General features: G+C 38.7%; 2 protein-coding genes and 1 pseudogene across 3 annotated transcripts in view; all 3 read left to right on the forward strand.

Annotated features, from left to right (window-relative positions):
- Positions 1-20,806, forward strand: part of LOC117093721 (zinc finger protein 100-like) — a 566,997-nt gene that overhangs the window by 427,507 nt on the left and 118,684 nt on the right.
- LOC117093717 (zinc finger protein 429-like) overlaps positions 1-20,806 on the forward strand; it is a 412,022-nt gene that overhangs the window by 113,089 nt on the left and 278,127 nt on the right.
- The window catches only part of LOC117093750, a 37,597-nt pseudogene that overhangs the window by 4,671 nt on the left and 12,120 nt on the right, over positions 1-20,806 (forward strand). Inside the window, exons 3-4 of the transcript XR_004441216.1 lie at positions 5,367-5,491; positions 5,990-6,088. The product of XR_004441216.1 is annotated as a zinc finger protein 430-like (transcript). The remainder of the gene's footprint in view (positions 1-5,366; positions 5,492-5,989; positions 6,089-20,806) is intronic.

A 20,806-nucleotide genomic window follows, 5' to 3' on the forward strand; every position in this document is an offset into this window, starting at 1 on the left:
AGTGGTACCAGCTCTTATTTTACATCTGGTAGAATTCAGCTGTAAATTTGTCTGGTTCTTTGTTTTATTTTTGGTGGGTAGGCTATTTATGTATTTATTTAATTTTGTTTTATTTTACTTTTTGAGACAGAGTCTCACTCTGTCGCCCAGGCTGGAGTGCAGTGGCACAATCTCAGTTCACTGCAGCCTCCACCTCCCGAGTTCAAGCAATTCTCTGCTTCAGCCACCTGAGTAGCTGGGATTACAATTGTGGACCACCACACCCAGCTAATTTTTGTATTTTTAGTAGAGATGAGGTTTCACCATGTTGACCAGGCTGTTCACTACTCTTGAACTTCTGACCTCGTGATCCACTCGCCTTGGCCTCCCAAAGTGCTGGGATTACAGGCTGAGCCACCATGCCCCGCCAGCTATTTATTTATTTATTTATTTACTTTTATTTATTTATTTTTTGAGATGGAGCCTCACTCTGTCGCCTAGGCTGCAGTGCAGTGCCACAATCTCGGCTCACTGCAACCTCTGCCTTACGGATTCACCCCATTCTCCTGCCTCAGCCTCCCGAGTAGCTGGGACTACAGGCGCCCGCCTTCATGCCCGGCTAGTTGTGTTTTTAGTAGAGATGGGGTTTCACCCTGTTAGCCAGGATGGTCTCAATCTGACCTCATGATCCACCGCACCCGGCCCTGACCGGCTATTTGTTACTAATTCAGTTTTGGAGCTTGTTATTGGTCTATTCAGGGATTCAATTTCTTATTTGTTCAGTCTTTGGAGGATGTATCATTGCTCCAAGGTTACAATCCTCAAGCTTGGCCCAGCGAACTTTCTAATTCATATTTCCTCAGTTTTTTCCTTTTACATAGACATATTACTTAGAATGTGCTAGAGGAACCTCTATGAAGGGATCTCTCCTTTGATTGTACTCTGCTTGCTGTAACACCCAAGGATGCAGAGTCAGGTTAATCCCACCTAGAATCTGCACGTAGGGTCAGGCCTCTGCCTGGGATTTACAAGACAGGGCCAGACTTTCGATTGAGAATGTAATGAAAACCAACAAAATATATTTTCTGCATTGTGAGATGTCAACATAACGTCTTAAAGCCCCCCTTTGAGAGTGTGGCTTTGTAAGCTTTTCAGATCTTGTTTGGTGACCTGCTACAGTTATATGAGAGGCTCTAGGTATAAATAGAATCTGATGACAGAATCTATAAGTGTAAACAAGCATCTTCAGAGTGAGAGATCAAGGCCACAAAGTATCCAGAGCCATGACCACAACTATACCTACCTGTAAATTGTAATTATGGAGTAGAGTATTCTTGTCCTTCTTATCCAAAAGCCAGCAAATCAGGATAGGTTGTCCAGATTCTGGAGCTCCACCAAAGCAGTTCCATTTTCTATTTAGAATCAGCCTGAGTTTCTCCAGTTCGGCTTATCATTGGGCCATCAGCCTTGAGTCATTGGGAACCCTCTCACAATTACCTAGGTTTCTTTAAGACATTTGAGGATGTCAGGGACAGAATTGTGTCAGGCTGACAAGAGTGATTAATTCTGCTTGTGTCTCAGTGTAAGAGAAAGGAGTCATTCTGTGTTTTTTTCTCCCTCATAAGAGATAACTTTGGTTAGTGCCCAAATTAAAGTTTATCAAGTTTTCTGGTAGTTGGGTGAAAGACAGAGGAGGTCTGGCAACTCAAATAAACTAATTGCTTCCATTTCATATTATCATTCAAAAAATAGATGAAGCAGTCATGGTCCCTACCATCCAGGAACTTTTAGTCTAGACTAGCAACTGAATACATGGTTGAATTAAGCATTATATGGTTGGTAGAATGAATAGATGTTTGGGGGAAAAAAAAAACAACTTGGGCCACTTTTTAAAAATATTGCTGTGACTTCTGATGTTATCACCTGAAGGAATATTTATGGACTGAAGAGGTGTTATTATTTGTGTTTATTTTACTTTTCTAAGAATACATATTTATCTTCTAATAAAATTATCCTAGAAAACTTTAAAAGATTCATTTAAATTGCTTATTAGTGTATGTTATAAAATTGAGAGAGCAGTGGCAAAAATAGATTAAAGTTACATAAACTCTGGGATTTAAGTTTTTCTTAGGTAAGCTTAGGAAAAACAGAACTGGAAGCACCTCAGTGGCATAGAGAACAAATTCAACCTAGGATCTTCTCCCTGCCCCAGTTCTGATCAGATTCACTTTTTTTGGAGGCCTTTTTAGCTCTGGCCCCACTCTGGAGTCTTTCCTTACAAAACTGATTTATAGAGATTCACGTTTTGGTTGGTAAATCCTGCTGACTTTCTAGAGCTGGTGCTCACAAGATCCTGAAACCCAAAGGTAGATACATAAGAAAAATAAACTATACATTTTAAGATCTTAATTTTTAAATTTTGTAGTAAAACCAGTGCTTACAGAAACATTCCATTTAGCAACTTGTTTTTTATTCCTGCAGATCCAGTAGTTGCTATACAAGTCACAAACAAGTATATATAAACAGAAAAAATTCTCTAAACTACATTAAACTCTTTCTGTCTATATTTCTTTATATATCTTCATCTGTCTATATTTAGTTTTTAGTTTATATGTTTTTAAGAAAATCAATGACAGAGAAACAGAGGAAGAAATACTAATTCTGGGCCCTTTATCTAAATCCTAAGAATTATTCAACACTTAGTATGAACTTCGAAGGTCTTATTAGGATTTAATCACAGAATGTGTTATTCCCAGCACCGTGCTCTGTATCATACTCTTGAGCACAAAGTACCTGCACAAGAGTGCTGAATGTAAGGGGCTCTCTGCTGTGCCTGCTTTCTCTAATGCTAATGATAAGCCCAGGTGGAGCAACATAGCAACATTGACTTTGACAGGGGACTTGTTTGGAACACCCATTCATGGACCCTTTCTAAACCTGCAGAATCACATTACATAAAGTGGGACCAACATTACCAAGTAATTTTTGAGTTCATTAAAGCTTGAGAGGCAATGCTTAGCTAAGTGACTATCAGCCCAGGCTTCTCATTAGGATCACATGGCCAATTTGCAGACATCTCTTTACTTGTGCCATCTCCCCAGGTTCTGTGATTGTTCTAGGTGAAAGTATTCATGTTGTTTTGTTTCTCATGTGATTCTAAGGTGAGGACAAAATCAAGTGGGTGGGGTTCAAGATACATTCATGAGAGTTAAGTTTCACCTTTGCGCTAAAAGGTAGTCACAGGAACTGTTCTATTTGGTTTTGATAGGAAGAGGTCAGCGTGACCCATATTTTCATCACCATAGCAGAAATTGCTGGTGTTTGTGGCAAGGGCGGGCACATGAAGACAGAAATAGAGAAACATATTTTTATATTCATTGAGCAGCTCGTTGTTCCTGAATCTCTGCTGTTATAAAGGACAGAAATGGGTGGGCTTTTTCTGCAGGTCCTAGTTATTTTTTCTGTAGTTGTGAGGCTAGCAGGTAAATGGGTGGTGCTGACTTCTTTACAGGAATTTTCTCAAGATGCAGGTGTAACTTCTCCAGAGAATGTCATCTGAAAAGGATTTCCAAAGAAGGCAAAAGAGGAAAAATGGCTTTTTTTTTTTTTCCAGCTAAATATGTCTCAGATGAAGATCTGTGTCCACTCTGCCTCTTGGAATGCCATGCATTTAGTCCTTGCAAACCTTTACTTCTCTACTTGTGTTTCTTTTCCCCTAATGAGTTAAACGACTTTTTAAAATTCTTTTTTTTTTTTTTTTTTTTTGAGGCGGAGTCTCGCCCAGACTGGAGTGCAGTGGCCGGATCTCAGCTCACTGCAAGCTCTGCCTCCTGGGTTTACGCCATTCTCCTGCCTCAGCCTCCCGAGTAGCTGGGACTACAGGCACCCGCCACCTCGCCCGGCTAGTTTTTTGTATTTTTAGTGGAGACGGGGTTTCACCGGGTTAGCCAGGATGGTCTCGATCTCCTGACCTCGTGATCCGCCCATCTCGGCCTCCCAAAGTGCTGGGATTACAGGCTTGAGCCACCGCGCCCGGCCGACTTTTTAAAATTCTTGTGATAGTCAAGGGTCTCTGCAAAATGTTTCTCTCCTATATCCCAGAACCTTCTCTACACTCTCTAAATCATGACTTCTTATATGCCATGCAAAATTCTTAAAATGAATTTATAGTCTGCACTATTTTAAATGTTCCCTTTGTTGCCTTTGAACATGGGAAAATGTAGATATTCAAGATTCCCATTGGCGGAAAGTTGGCGTCCTTAGTAAAGATAAATAACATCATGTAGTCTTGTGACTTCATCTGTTTTCTCCATTAACTCTGTGCGGAACAGGATTAAGAAAATGCTTATTTAAACAGGATGGCGTTTATTACCCTGAAAATTCTGGAAAAAAGTTATTGAAAGATACCCGCTCTCTCGGGTGCTAAAGAAAGACTACTTTAAAATGTTATTAAAAATTGCAGAACATAGAAGATATCTGCATCTTGAACTCCACATAATACTGACTTTTCTGTATGGTTAAATTCAGACTAGAATTTACTTTTTGAGAGGCAGTATCTCAGCAGTGATGATGTGTTCTTCTGTGTGCATCACATCAGCACATCATAAACATTTGTCCTAATGCAGTTGATTTTAAAATTTACTTAAAGAGCTCTTTGAAATACTTATTTCACTATAGAGTTCATTATTTTTCTCTTCATTATTAAGTATCTTTATGTAGCTAAAGAAGAGCTGTGCATAAACCATCACATTTAATCCGGCAGCTGCCTTTCTTTCTTAGGTTTTCCTTGCATGTATCTGTCTTTGGAAAATGAAGACTCTTGTCTTTGTTTACAGGGCAGAAAAATTGAGTAAAACACAGGTTCTTCCACTTACAGGATATTTGACAAAATATTCTTTCTGGGCCAAACACATTGGCATTACTAGTGAGCTTGTTAGAAATTCAGAAAGCAGAGTTTATTTCAGATCTTCTGGGAAAAAAAATTGTGCACAAGATCTTCAGTTTATTGTTCACATTAAAACTTGAGAGGTGCCTTCTAACTCAACATCTTTTTTGTCTGAAAAATATACACAACTCATTCTTTGTGTGGCAAATATAGCACTAAAAAAGTACATGTTTGTGTTTATGCATTTAGTTTTATACTTTAGTATTCATAAAAGTATATATACACTGGTGTTGTAGATCTTATACCATTCTCATTCCTCAGAGAATACATTAGAGAATATTTCCGTGTTGAAAATTGTTGGATAACTTCAGTCATTCCTGTAAATCAGAACCAAGCTTTTTTACTCTCTCATTTAACCTTAACTCAAATGATAAATTTTGCCCACGTGTAAATATGTGTGTTTGTGTGCACGTGTGCATGCGTGTGTGTGTGTTTGTTTCAGGGGCCGTTGACATTTAGGGATGTGGCCGTAGAATTCTGTCTGGAGGAGTGGCAATGCCTAGACACTGCTCAGCAAGATTTGTATAGGAAAGTAATGTTAAGAGAACTACAGAAACCTGGTCTTGGGTGAGAATAACTTTAATACACAATTCCTTATATACCCTAAAGTTTTCATTTCTCTGTTTTCGTAGAATAATTTTTGATAATTTATGCTTTTCATAAATGAGTTTCTGATGCCTGTTTTAAAAAAATCTTGAGGAATTGTCCATGTAAAAAAAAAAATTCTTCAGGATGTTTTATCTTGGCCTGATGTTTTTACATTTCTGAGCTGGTCTATATCCTTCACTCTAGTGAGAATTTCAGAAATTTAGTGGTATAAAATATTGTTGCCCATATGTTAAAATCTATATGCCACCACTAATTTTTTATCCATGAATACTGGGTGGTGAAATTAAGCACCTACAAATTTAAAATATTTTCTAAATGTTAAGAACTTTCTGTCATTAAATATTATTTTGGGATAAATTTTCTAGAATATTCTATTACATCCTCTTTATTAAGCATGGTACTAGGTAGGCAATTAGAGAATACGGGCAAGATTCATGTTATTTATTTTTAATAAAGCAGGTATTGCTGTCTCTAAGCCAAATCTGATCACCTATCTGGAGCAAGGAAAAGATCCCTGGAATATGAAGAGACACAGTATGGTAGTGAAATCCCCAGGTAGGTGAGAGTGAATGAAACAGTTGACATAGATGAAAGATTGAAAGATTAAAAAAAAAAAAAAAGCCAGTCCCTGCCGGGCGCAATGGCTCACACCTGTAATCCCAGCACTTTGGGAGGCCGAGGCTGGTGGATAGCCTGAGCTCAGGAGTTCGAGACCAGACTGTTTTACACCAACATGGTGTAAACTCTGTCTCTACTAAAAATAGAAAAATTAGCCAGGTGTGGTGGCAGGTGCCTGTAATCCCAGCTCCTCAGGAGGCTAAGGCAAGAGAATTGCTTAAACTGGGAGACAGAGGTTGCAGTGAGCCGAGATCGCACCACTGCACTCCAGCCTGGGGGACAAAAGCAAGACTTCATCTCAAAAAACAAAAAGAAAAGAAAATAGTTATCAAGTGAATATAATACCATCACCGAATCTGTCCTGCTGATTTGGGAAGCTGTGTTCCAAAGCAAAGAGTTTCTCGGAAGCCTGAGGTATATATGTTTTTGTTGTTGTTGTTGTTGTTATTCTCACATAGGGCCATCTTCTGTCTTATGCTTTTAAATTCTCTAAGGATTCTACTTTCTCTTCATTGATACTCCTTTAAGTTTACAGTGAGAGCGAAAATCCTCTTCATGGCATATAAGAGACTGCACAATCTGACTGCTTTTCCATTGTTTTGGGAGACATACAAATATCTGCATCTGCATGATTTTGAGAAACTTATGTTAAACTATTTTATTAGTTCTCTTTTTGCATCATTTCTAAAAATATGTGAGGGTAGTGGTCTCTGTTCTATTGGTTTTTATGTTAATTTTCTGAACATTTCATCCTATTCTTGTTAGTATATTCTTGAAATATAGTTTGAAATTATTAAGTATGATGTCCCTCTGTTTTTTTCTCATAATTAATTTGGCTATTCGAAGTTTATTGTAGTTTTTTGTAAATTTTAGAATTGTAATTTTCATTACTATAAGAAAAAATGCTACTGGAATTTTGATAGGAAGTTTGCTGAATCTATAGATTACTTTAGAGAATATGGTACTTTAACAGTATTTATTTTTTCAATCCATAAATATGAAATATTTTTAAATTTATTTGTGTCTTCCCTAGTTTCTTTATTGGTTTATATCTTTCATTGTTAAGATTTTTTGTCTCTTGGGTTAAATTTGTTCTCAGAAATTAATTATTTTATTTATATTTTTAAAAAGATTGTTTTCTTGGTTGGCATGGTGGCTGGGGCCTGTAATCCCAGCAATTTGGGAGGCTGAGGCAGGTGGATCACTTGAGTTCAGGAGTTTGAGACCAGTCTTGCCAGTATGGTGAAATCCTGTCTCTACTGAAAATGTAAATAATTAGTTGGGTGTGGCAGTGAGCACTTGTAATCCCAGCTACTCAGGAGGCTGAACCAGGGGAATCACTTTTACCAGGGAGGCAGAAGTTGCAGTGAGCCGAGATCACTGTATTACACTCCAGCCTGGGCCACAGAGCAAGACTGTGTCTCAAAAACAAAACAAAAAATTAAATTAAAAAAATAATTTTTTTTTTTTCTAAGATGGAGTCTCACTCTGTTGCCCAGGCTGGAGTGCAGTGGTGTGCTCTCTGCTCACTGCAAGCTCCGCCTCCTGGGTTCTTGCCATTCTCCTGCCTGAGCTGCTCGAGTAGCTGGGACTACAGGCACCAGCCACCGTACCTGGCTCATTTTTTTGTATTTTTAGTAGAGACAAGGTTTCACCGTGTTAGCCAGGATGGTCTCGATCTCCTGACCTCATGATCCACCCACCTTGGCCTCCCAAAATGATGGGATTACAAGTGTGAGCCACCATGCCTGGCCTAATAAAATTTTTAAAATTTCTATTGTATCCAATAGCTTGTTTTAAGTGTATAGAACAATAACATACATTTATGTTAATTTTATATTTTGTTAATTTACTGAGTGTATTTATGAGTTTAGACAAATTTCAGTGTACTATGGTTTTTTATATATGTTATATATATTCCTCAAACAGCAACTTTTTACTTATTTGTCTTCAGTTTCAATGGCTTAAAAAAAAATTTTTTTTTTTCATTATTCTGCTACATACTTCCAGTGCTATGTTAAAATAGAAGCATTGACAATGGGCACAATAGAGTTTACTATTGGTATCTGTGAATTTGAAACAGCAAACAACTCCTTAAGTTTTCATAAACTAATTTCAGAAGATAAAGATCTTTTCTTGGGTCCCCAGGGTTCTGGGATACCCCCTGGGTTTGTAGTGGAGTGGGGTTGTAACTTGGTTGCAAGGCTGCTGGGTCTGCACTAGGGTCCACATTTAGTTGTCTTGTTGCAAGAGGCTTGGGTAGTTGTAATTCCCAATTTTTTTTTTTTTTTTTTTTTGAGACAGGAGTCTTGCTCTGTCACCTGGGTGGAGTGCAATGGTGTGATCTCAGCTCATCAAAACCTCTGCCTAGTTCAAGCGATTCTCATGCCTCAGCCTCCTGAGTAGCTGGGATTACAGATGCCTGCCAGCACGCCCAGCTAATTTTTTTGTGTTTTTAGTGGAGACTGGGTTTCACCATATTGGCTGAGCTGGTCTCGAACTCCTGACCTCAGGTGATCTGCCCGCCTTGGCCTCCCAAAGTGCTGGGATTACAGACGTGAGCCACCGCGCCCGGCCACTGGTTTCTTTTAAATGCTTGTTAGAAGTTTCACATCAGAATATTTTATTTATAATTATACTGCATATTCTCTGAAATTTTACTGCCAATTATTCAAAATACCTGCCTTTGATGAGTACACATTTACAGTCACTGTAGTCAGACAAATTCTTTCTTAATGGTACATTAATGTTGCATACCAAATTGTATGAGTAAACATGTCTTATTGTTGTGCAGTTTCATATTAGTGGTATTTTAGTGTAGGTTTCTTAATATCAGCTTATCGTGGTTTTTGGTTGTTTTATGTATTACAATTTTAGTCAATTTGCAATTCTGTCTGTATACTTTATGTCGATGTAAGGTTTAATTAAAAGATAAATCAGCCATATCTCTATCACAATCATATATGTGTGTTTATCTGTAAATATGACCCCAATATTGGTTATGGCTTATCTTGTATATATTCTTTCTTTTTTTTTTTTTTTCTTGAGGTGGAGTCTCTCTCTGTTGCCCAGGCTGGAGTGCAGTGGCACAATCTCAGCTCACTGCAATCTCTGCCTCTCGGGTTCACATCATTCTCCTTCCTTAGCCTCCCAAGTAACTGGGACTACAGGCCTCTGCAACCACATCTGGCTAATTTTTTGTATTTTTAGTAGAGAGGGGGTTTCACCATGTTAGCCAGGATGGTCTCGATCTCCTGACCTCGTGATCTGCCCGCCTCAGCCTCCCAAAGTGCCATGAATATATATTTCCTTTGTGTAAGAGAAACACTTCTGTGATTTGAAGGTAATTTTTGAAAAGATTTATAATTCTTTGTTTTTTTCAGTTTTTTGGTTAGAAAATTAATTGTTGTAAAAACACATAAAATTTAGCATCTTAAATCTATTTAAATGTACATTTCAGGGCCCAACATGTGGGTGGCTCACATGTGTAATTTCAGAAATTTGGGAGTCCAAAACAGGAAGATCACTTGAGCCCAAAAGTTTCAGACCAGCCTGGGCACCATATGAACCAGCCTGGGCACCATATGAACCAGCCTGGGCAACATATGAAGATTCCCTCTTTACAAAAATTTGTTAAAAGTAGCCAGGCATGGTGGTGTGCACCGGTGGTTCCAGCTACTTGGGAGATTGAGAGGGGAGGATTACTTGAGCCTGGAAGTTTGAGGCTGAAGTGACCCTTAATTGTGCCACTTCACTTCAGCTTGGGTGACAGAGTGAGACCCTATCTCAAAAGAAAGCTGTATATTTCAGGCATGTTAAGTATATTCACATAGTTACGCAAAAGACTTCTAAAAGTTTTACATCTTGTGAAACTAAAACCCAGTACCCATTAAGTAACAACAACGCATTTACCCTCTCCCCAGGCTTGACAAACACCCTTCCAGTTTCTGTTTTTATAAGTGTGACTACTTAAGATATCTTATATAAGTGGAATCATACGGTATCCGTCATTTCGTTTCTGACATATAGGTGACATTTGGAAAGTTTATCGTAAAATGTGATAATTTCTTCTTTAAAACTGAATAATATTTTATTGTATATATATATGCAACACTTTTGATGTGTTTATAAATCAAGAGACATCTGAGTTGCTTCAGCCCTTTGGCTTTTGTGAATATGGGTACAATAAACATGGATGTTCTGATAGGTCTTCCAGGTCTTGTGTTTCATATTTTGACTATAAATTCATAAATGGAATTGTTGTATTTGATAATTCAATTTTTAATTATTTGAGAAACATAACATTTTAAAATAATAACTGTATCTTTGTTTTCTACTAACAATATAGGTTTCATTTTTATTGCATCATCAACAGATTTGGTGTGCTTAAAAAATTTATAGTGGCCATTGTAATGGGTGTGAGGCAATTTTGTTTTTCACTGTTATTTTCAGGTGTTTCTGTACAAAGTAGAGAAATGTTCTGTGTCATTTCAAATTCTCTTTTTCTATATGTGTATCTTTTCTGATGAAAATTTTGTTCAATTGCTCATTTCTAAATCAATTTAGCATTATTGTTCAGTTTTAAGAGTTGTTCATATATTATGAATATTAACTCCTATCACATATGATTTGCAAATATTTTCACCTATTTCCTAGAAGGCATTTTCCCTCAATTGAATATTTTTTTTAATGTGCAGAAATTTTCAAGTATAGTGTAGTTACATTTTTCTGTTTTTTTCTTTGTAATTCATGCATTTAATATCATATCTAAGAAAATGGTGCCAAGACCCATATCATCTCATTTTTTAAAGAGATTTGTTATTTTTTCATGTCTAAGTTTTTTTGGTTTTGTTTTTGTTTTTGAGATGGAGTTTCATTCTTGTTGCCCAGGCTGGAATGCAATGGCACGATCTTGGCTCATGGCAACTTCAGTCTTCCAGGTTCAAGCAATTCTCCTCCCTCAGCCTCCCAAGTAGCTGGGATTGCAGGCAAGCACAACCACACCCAACTAATTTTGTATTTTTAGTAGAGACTAAAAATACATGTTGGTCTCTATGTTGGTCAGGCTGGTCTGGAACTCCTGACTTCGGGTGATCCACCCACCTTGGCCTCCCAAAGTACCGGGATTACAGGCATGAGCCACCACGCCTGGCCGCATGTCTATGTATTTTTTTTGTAAACTTTTTGTATATAGTTTTAAAAAATGGTGTAACTTTATTTCATCAGTGTTGATGTTGTTTTTAACATTTTTTGAGAAGATTATCTTTTCTCTATTGTGAGTTCATGGCAGCTTTGCAAAAGATCAGCTAATCACATACAGAAGGCTTCATTTCTGGGCTCTCTGTTCTTTCATCTTTTTATTTTTGTGTAAATATCACACTGTTTTTGTTATTGCAGCTTTTAATGTGTTTTGAAATCAGAAAATATAATGTCTCTTTGTTCTTTTTTACGAGTGTTTTGTGAGTTATAGTTTATAATCAAATTTTAAAATGTTAAGCAGGCTGGGTGTGCTGGATTACACCTGTAATCCCAACACTTTGGGAGGCTGAGGCAGGCAGATTGCCTGAGCTCAGGAGTTCACAACCAGCCTGGGCAACAGAGTGAAACCCCGTCTCTACTAAAATACAAAAAATTAGTAGGGTGTGGTGGCGCATGCCTGTAGTCCCACCTACTCGGAGGCTGAGGCAGAAGAATTGCTTGAACCTGGGATGCGGAGGTTGCAGTGAGCTGAGATTGCTCCACTGCACTCCAGCCTGGGTGACAGAGTGAGACTCCATCTCAAAAAAAAAAAAAGTTAATGTTTTTGCAATAAAACTGCGCTACTGTAATTTTTTTGTTTGTTTGTTTGTTTTTGAGATGGAGTCGGCTCTGTCGCCCAGGCTGGAGTGCAGTGGCTGGATCTCAGCTCACTGCAAGCTCCGCCTCCCGGGCTTACCCCATTCTCCTGCCTCAGCCTCCCAAGTAGCTGGGACTACAGGCACCCGCCACGTCGCCTGGCTAGTTTTTTGTATTTTTTCTTTTAGTAGAGACGGAGTTTCAACGTGTTAGCCAGGATGGTCTCCATCTCCTGACCTCGTGATCCGCCAATCTTGGCCTCCCAAAGTGCTGGGATTACAGGCTTTTTTTTTTTTTTTGAGATGGAGTTTCGCTCTTTCGCCTAGGCTAGAGTGCGGTGGCTGAATCTCAGCTTACTGTATCCTCCGCCTTTTGGTTTCAAGGAATTCTCCCTCAATCTCACATTGCATTAAATCTGTAGATTACATTGAGCATTATGGACATCTTCAAAATATTTCAAATTTTGAACAAGAGCATGCTGAAGGGTGTGTTGTTTAATTTCTATGTATTCGTACTTTTTTTTTTCTGTTTTATACTGCTGAGACCAGCTCGACTGGGGAGACCCCAACCCAGAGGCACTAGAGGAATTAAAGACACACACATAGAAATATAGAGGTGTGAAGTGGGAAATCAATGGTCTCATAGCCTTCAGTCTCACCTGAACAGAGATTTACCCATGTATTTATTAACAAGCCAGTCATTAGCTTTGTTTCTATAGATACTAGATTAACTAAAAGTATCCCTTGTAGGAAATGAAGGGATGGGCTGAAATAAAGGGATGAGTTCGGCTAGTTATCTGCAGCAGGAGCATGTCCTTAAGGCACAGATTGCTCATGCTATTGTTTGTGGTTTAAGAATGCCTTTAACCGGTTTTCTGCCCTGGGCAGGCCAGGTGTTCCTTGCCCTCATTCTGGTAAACCCACAACCTTAGTGTGGGCATTATGGCCATCATAAACATGTCACAGTGCTGCAGAGATTTTGTTTATGGCCAGTTTGGGGGCCAGTTTATGGCCAGATTTGGGGGGCCTGTTCCCAACATGTCCCCCTGTGATTTGCAGATCGATAAAGGCAAAGGCAGCTTTGTCATGGTGAGCTACCTCTCGCAGAAGTCAGGATCCGTAACTACAGACTATCAACACAGATTAAAAGCACAATCATTGAACTCACAGAGCTTCCGAGTGTTTTTGTCCATTTTAATGGGTTACTAGCTGCTAATCTGTCTGTAGCTCCTTTAAGCCCTGTAGTTCTTGGCAGCAAGGTCCAGGTGTGCCTGGGATGCTTTAAATATTTGTTCTTTTAATTTTGTAATATTCAAAGATAAGTCTGTAGAGTGTCTTTCTGGATGCTTTTTTATTCTTTCCCAAACTTTGATCTTATTAAGAACTATTAATAGTTTCCACAAATCCTTGTGTTTAGCTCCTACAGCGGGCCATATAATTTGAGGTTGAGGTGCCACTATACCGCCATGGTTCCAGATAATAGGAACACTTGCTGTACTTCTTATCATTTCTATCATCTGACCATTTTGTTCAGATCAGCTGAACATAGTGTGGCCATGGCACACAGACTGAGAGGTGCAATTTAAGCTAAACATCCCCTTAGGGGACCAGTTAGTAATGATTCCATAGGAATCGTTGTGCAGCACCTCTGCCCGTTCTGCAGTGCACTCTTTCTAAAGAAGTACATTCATTTTTTTCTGGTCAGGTTCTATTTTGTTTACAAATAGGTTTTTGAGGGCAGTATTCCTCAATTATAGGAGCAGATTTAGTATGGTAAATACTGAGATCAGAAAGCATGTGTAACTGCGTCATAGAGTGATTACATCCAGGCATTATTACCAGCCAAGATAGATAAATGTGCCCAATAAGTATAATTGTTCTCTGTGTCAGCCCTTGTTGAAGGCATACTCACAACAATGGTGATAATAGCTGTCATAGCTACCACTAAATTACTCATTGTGACTGGTTGTTCCACTTTACTCAGGGTTTCTTCTGCCATCTGTGACAGCTTCTTGATCTGTCCCAATGTGGGTGGCTGTGTTCAATGGGTGTTGCTTGTGACAGTAGGGGTCTTCCTCAGTATCACTCTCGACATGGCTAGAACCGGAGGGTCCTCAGGATCCTCCCAGAATCTCTTCCTCGGCATCTGGCTCATGATAAAAGTTTCAGATGTCTTGATGATATCCAAATCGGCTATTGATTTTGGCCTGGAGGAACAAAAGCATAACCTCTACCCCAAGTTATTATTTTACCTATTTTCCAACTTTTTGTTATCGGCTGTCTCCACCAAATCAGTTCTGCTTCTGTCTTTGCAGCTGGTTTCTGTAGATGCTGTTCAGCTGCTGATAACATCTGGCCTTTGGGCAGGCTCAAACAATTTAAAATTAATAATGCTAGATTCAGTTGCATCTGTGGGGTTCCCTATTCTCTATTTTCCTCCCTCTGCTTCTGCAACTGCTGTGTTAGGGAGAGATTCATTCTTTCCACTATGGCTTGTTCTTGAGAATTGTATGGGATACCAGTAATGTGTTTAATATTCCACATAGAGAAAAATGTAGCTATAGCTTGGCTAGTGTAGCCTGGGGCATTATCTGTTTTAATAGAAGCTGGAATGCCCATCACCACAAAGCACTGCAAAAGGTGATGTTTAACACAGGCAGAAGACTCTCCTGATTGGCATGTAGGCCAGACAAAATGACAGAAGGTGTCCACACATACATGTACATAAGCTAGTCTCCCAAGTGAGGGAACATGTGTGACATCCATTTGCCAAAGAGAGTTAGGTTCCAATCCTCGAGGATTAACTCCTCCTGTAAAAGATGAGGAATACACCATTTGGCAAGTTGGGCATTGCTGGATAATAACTTTAGCTTCTTTCCAGGTAATGCTGTATCTGCATTTGAGACCAGAGGCATTAACATGGGTTAAATTGTGAAAGTGTCTAGCATTAGATATTGCATTAGCAACTAGGTGATCAGCCATTTGATTCCCTTCAGTCAAAGGTCCTGGAAGAGGTGTATGAGCCCTAATGTTAGTGATGTAAAAAGGGTGCATTCTACTCCTAACTGCTGTTTGCAGTTGGGTAAATAAAGTCATCAGTTGTTCATCTGTATGAAATCGTAACTGAGCATTTTCAATTAACTGTGTGGAATGAACCATGTATGAAGAATCAGAAATCACATTAATAGGCACATCAAAAGCAATCAATACCTCAATTACCGCTACAAGCTCTGCTTTTTGAGCTGAAGTATAGGGCATCTGGAAAACTTTACTTTTCGAGCCAGAATAAGAAGCTTTACCATTACTAGACCCATCTGTAAAAACATTCTCAGTACCTTCAATTGGTTTACATTTAGTTATTTTAGGGATAATCCAGTTAATTTCAAAAAAATGAAACAATTTGGTTTTAGGAAAATGATTATCAACAAGACCCACAAAGTCAGCTTAATGGGTTTGCCAAGTAAGACTGTTTATAAAAGCTTGTTGTATTTGTGCCTTCATGGGAGGGATAATAACTTTTCCAGGATCATATCCATGTAATTTAATAATCTGAGTTCTCCCAATCTCTATCATAGTAGTGATTTGATCTAAATAAGGAGTTAGAGTCCGTGAATTAGTATGTGGAAGAAAAAGCCACTCTACTTAAAGTCCTGTTCTTGGACAATAACACCAGTAGGTGAATGCTGAGTTGAAAAAATTAACAAATCTAGAGTCTTCTCTGGATCTATTCTATTTATTTGAGCTTTATGAACTTGCTTCTCAATTAGTTATAACTCTCCCTCAGCCTGACCTTTGTTAATTGTGGAGGGCTAGTGAGACTAGGATTTCCCCTAAGGATAGAAAACAGATTACTCATGGCATAGGTAGGAATGCCTGGAGCAGGTCATATCCAAGTAATGTCCCCTAGTAATTTTTTTGAAAGTCATTTAATGTTTTCAGTTGATCCCTACGTATGGTTACTTTCTGTGGCACAATGGTAGTGTCATTTACAAAGGTTTCCAAATAGGAGTAGGGAGTAGTAGTATGAATTTTGTCAGGAGCTGTAATTAAACCAGTACAAGAAATCAAATTTTGCAAGTGATTGTAACATTGGAGTAATATTTCTCACGTAGGGGCAGCACAAAGTATATCATCCATATAATGAATACTGTAACACTGAAAATTTTTTATGAGTAGATTCAATTACTTGCCCTACATACGTCTGGCAAATTGTTGGACTGTTTAACATCACCTTGTGGCAACACCTTCCAATGAAAACGCTTAGCAGGCTGCAGGTTGTTTACTGTAGGAATCGTAAATGCAAACCGTTCACAGTTTTGCTCAGCTAAAGGGATAGTAAAGAAGCAGTCTTTTAAATCTATGACTTTTTTTTTTTTTTATTATACTTTAAGTTCTAGGGTACATGTGCATAACATGCAGGTTTCTTACATATGTATACTTATGCCATGTTGGTGTGCTGCACCCATCAACTCGTCAGCACCCATCAATTCATCATTTATATCATGTATAACTCCCCAATGCAATCCCTTCCTCCTCCCCCCCGCCATGATAGGCCCCAGTGTGTGATGTTCCCCTTCCCGAGACCAAGTGATCTCATTGTTCAGTTCCCATCTATGAGTGAGAACATGCGGTGTTTGGTTTTCTCTTCTTGTGATAGTTTGCTAAGAATGATGGTTTCCAGCTGCATCCATGTCCCTACAAAGGACGCAAACTCATCCTTTTTTATGGCTGCATAGTATTCCATGGTGTATATATGCCACATTTTCTTAATCCAGTCTGTCACAGATGGACATTTGGGTTGATTCCAAGTCTTTGCTATTGTGAATAGTACCGCAATAAACATACGTGTGCATGTGTCTTTGTAGTAGAGTAATTTATAATCCTTTGGGTATATACCCAGTAGTGGGATGGCTGGGTCATATGGTACATCTAGTTCTAGATCCTTGAGGAATTGCCATACTGTTTTCCATAATGGTTGAACTAGTTTACAATCCCACCAACAGTGTAAAAGTGTTCCTGTTTCTCCACATCCTCTCCAACACCTGTTGTTTCCTGACTTCTTAATGATTGCCATTCTAACTGGTGTGAGATGGTATCTCATTGTGGTTTTGATTTGCATTTCTCTGATGGCGAGTGATGATGAGCATTTTTTCATGTGTCTGTTGGCTGTATGGATGTCTTCTTTTGAGAAATGTCTGTTCATATCCTTTGCCCACTTTTTGATGGGGTTGTTTGTTTTTTTCTTGTATATTTGTTTGAGTTCTTTGTAGATTCTGGATATTAGCCCTTTGTCAGATGAGTAGGTTGCAAAAATTTTCTCCCATTCTGTAGGTTGCCTGTTCACTCTGATGGTAGTTTCTTTTGCTGTGCAAAAGCTCTTTAGTTTAATTAGATCCCATTTGTCAATTTTGGCTTTTGCTGCCGTTGCTTTTGGTGTTTTAGACATGAAGTCCTTGCCCATGCCTATGTCCTGAATGGTACTACCTAGATTTTCTTCTAGGGTTTTGATGGTATTAGGTCTAACATTTAAGTCTCTAATCCATCTTGAATTAATCTTCGTATAAGGGGTAAGGAAAGGATCCAGTTTCAGCTTTCTACTTATGGCTAGCCAATTTTCCCAGCACCATTTATGAAATAGGGAATCCTTTCCCCATTTCTTGTTTCTCTCAGGTTTGTCAAAGATCAGATGGCTGTAGATGTGTGGTATTATTTCTGAGGACTCTGTTCTGTTCCATTGGTCTATATCTCTGTTATGGTACCAGTACCATGCTGTTTTGGTTACTGTAGCCTTGTAGTATAGTTTGAAGTCAGGTAGCGTGACGCCTCCAGCTTTGTCCTTTTGACTTAGGATTGTCTTGGCAATGCGGGCTCTTTTTTGGTTCCATATGAACTTTAAAGCAGTTTTTTCCAATTCTGTGAAGAAAGTCATTGGTAGCTTGATGGGGATGGCATTGAATCTATAAATAACCTTGGGCAGTATGGCCATTTTCACGATATTGATTCTTCCTATCCATGAGCATGGTATGTTCTTCCATTTGTTTGGGTCCTCTTTGATTTCACTGAGCAGTGGTTTGTAGTTCTCCTTGAAGAGGTCCTTTACATCCCTTGTAAGCTGGATTCCTAGGTATTTTATTCTCTTTGAAGCAATTGTGAATGGAAGTTCATTCCTGATTTGGCTCTCTGCTTGTATGTTACTGGTGTATAAGAATGCTTGTGATTTTTGCACATTAATTTTGTATCCTGAGACTTTGCTGAAGTTGCTTATCAGCTTAAGGAGATTTTGGGCTGAGACAATGGGGTTTTCTAAATATACAATCATGTCATCTGCAAACAGGGACAATTTGACTTCTTCTTTTCCTAACTGGATACCCTTGATTTCTTTCTCTTGCCTGATTGCCCTAGCCAGAACTTCCAAGACTATGTTGAATAGGAGTGGTGAGAGAGGGCATCCCTGTCTTGTGCCAGTTTTCAAAGGGAATTTTTCCAGTTTTTGCCCATTCAGTAGGATATTAGCTGTGGGTTTGTCATAAATAGCTCTTATTATTTTGAGGTACGTTCCATCAATACCAGATTTATTGAGCGTTTTTAGCATAAAGGGCTGTTGAATTTTGTCAAAAGCCTTTTCTGCATCTATTGAGATAATCATGTGGTTCTTGTCTTTGATTCTGTTTATATGCTGGATTACGTTTATTGATTTGCGAATGTTGAACCAGCCTTGCATCCCAGGGATGAAGCCCACTTGATCATGGTGGATAAGCTTTTTGATGTGCTGCTGAATCCGGTTTGCCAGTATTTTATTGAGAATTTTTGCATCAATGTTCATCAGGGATATTGGTCTAAAATTCTCTTTTTTTGTTGTGTCTCTGCCAGGCTTTGGTATCAGAATGATGTTGGCCTCATAAAATGAGTTAGGGAGGATTCCCTCTTTTTCTATTGATTGGAATAGTTTCAGAAGGAATGTTACCAGCTACTCCTTGTACCTCTGGTAGAATTCAGCTGTGAATCCATCTGGTCCTGGACTTTTTTTCGTGGGTAGGCTATTAATTATTGCCTCAATTTCAGAGCCTGCTATTGGTCTATTCAGGGATTCAACTTCTTCCTGGTTTAGTCTTGGAAGAGTGTAAGTGTCCAGGAAATTATCCATTTCTTCTAGATTTTCTAGTTGATTTGCGTAGAGGCATTTATAGTATTCTCTGATGGTTGTTTGTATTTCTGTGGGGTCAGTGGTGATATCCCCTTTATCATTTTTTATTGCGTCTATTTGATTCCTCTCTCTTTTCTTCTTTATTAGTCTTGCTAGTGGTCTGTCAATTTTATTGATCTTTTCAAAAAACCAACTCCTGGATTCATTGATTTTTTGGAGGGTTTTTTGTGTCTCTATCTCCTTCAGTTCTGCTCTGATCTTAGTGATTTCTTGCCTTCTGCTAGCTTTTGAATCTGTTTGCTCTTGCCTCTCTAGTTCTTTTAATTGTGATGTTAGAGTGTCAATTTTAGATCTTTCCTGCTTTCTCTTGTGGGCATTTAGTGCTATAAATTTCCCTCTACACACTGCTTTAAATGTGTCCCAGAGATTCTGGTATGTTGTATCTTTGTTCTCATTGGTTTCAAAGAACATCTTTATTTCTGCTTTCATTTCGTTATGTACCCAGTAGTCATTCAGGAGCAGGTTGTTCAGTTTCCTTGTAGTTGAGCGGTTTTGATTGAGTTTCTTAGTCCTGAGTTCTAGTTTGATTGCACTGTGGTCTGAGAGACAGTTTGTTATAATTTCTGTTCTTGTACATTTGCTGAGGAGTGCTTTACTTCCAATTATGTGGTCAATTTTGGAATAAGTGCGATGTGGTGCTGAGAAGAATGTATATTCTGTTGATTTGGGGTGGAGAATTCTATAGATGTCTATTAGGTCCGCTTGGTGCAGAGATGAGTTCAATTCCTGGATATCCTTGTTAACTTTCTGTCTCGTTGATCTGTCTAATGTTGACAGTGGAGTGTTGAAGTCTCCCATTATTATGTATGGGAGTCTAAGTCTCTTTGTAGGTCTCTAAGGACTTGCTTTATGAATCTGGGTGCTCCTGTATTGGGTGCATATATATTTAGGAGAGTTAGCTCTTCCTGTTGAATTGATCCCTTTACCATTATGTAATGGCCTTCTTTGTCTCTTTTGATCTTTGATGGTTTAAAGTCTGTTTTATCAGAGACTAGGATTGCAACCCCTGCTTTTTTTTGTTCTCCATTTGCTTGGTAGATCTTCCTCCATCCCTTTATTTTGAGCCTATGTATGTCTCTGCATGTGAGATGGGTCTCCTGAATACAGTGGACTGATGGGTCTTGACTCTTTATCCAGTTTGCCAGTCTGTGTCTTTTAATTGGAGCATTTAGTCCATTTACATTTAAGGTTAATATTGTTATGTGTTAACTTGATCGTGTCATTATGATATTAACTGGTGATTTTGCTCGTTAGTTGATGCAGTTTCTTCCTAGCCTCGATGGTCTTTACATTTTGGCATGTTTTTGCAATGGCTGGTACCGGTTGTTCCTTTCCATGTTTAGGGCTTCCTTCAGGGTCTCTTGTAAGACAGGCCTGGTGGTGACAAAATCTCTAAGCATTTGCTTATCAGTAAAGGATTTTATTTCTCCTTCACTGATGAAACTTAGTTTGGCTGGATATGAAATTCTGGGTTTAAAATTCTTTTCTTAAGAACGTTGAATATTGGCCCCCACTCTCTTCTGGCTTGTAGAGTTTCTGCCGAGAGATCTGCTGTTAGTCTGATGGGCTTCCCTTTGTGGGTAACCTGACCTTTCTCTCTGGCTGCCCTTAAGATTT

The sequence above is a fragment of the Trachypithecus francoisi genome, unplaced genomic scaffold (assembly GCF_009764315.1).
Source record: "Trachypithecus francoisi isolate TF-2019V2 unplaced genomic scaffold, Tfra_2.0 Lachesis_group12, whole genome shotgun sequence".
NCBI classification, from domain to species: Eukaryota; Metazoa; Chordata; class Mammalia; order Primates; family Cercopithecidae; genus Trachypithecus; species Trachypithecus francoisi.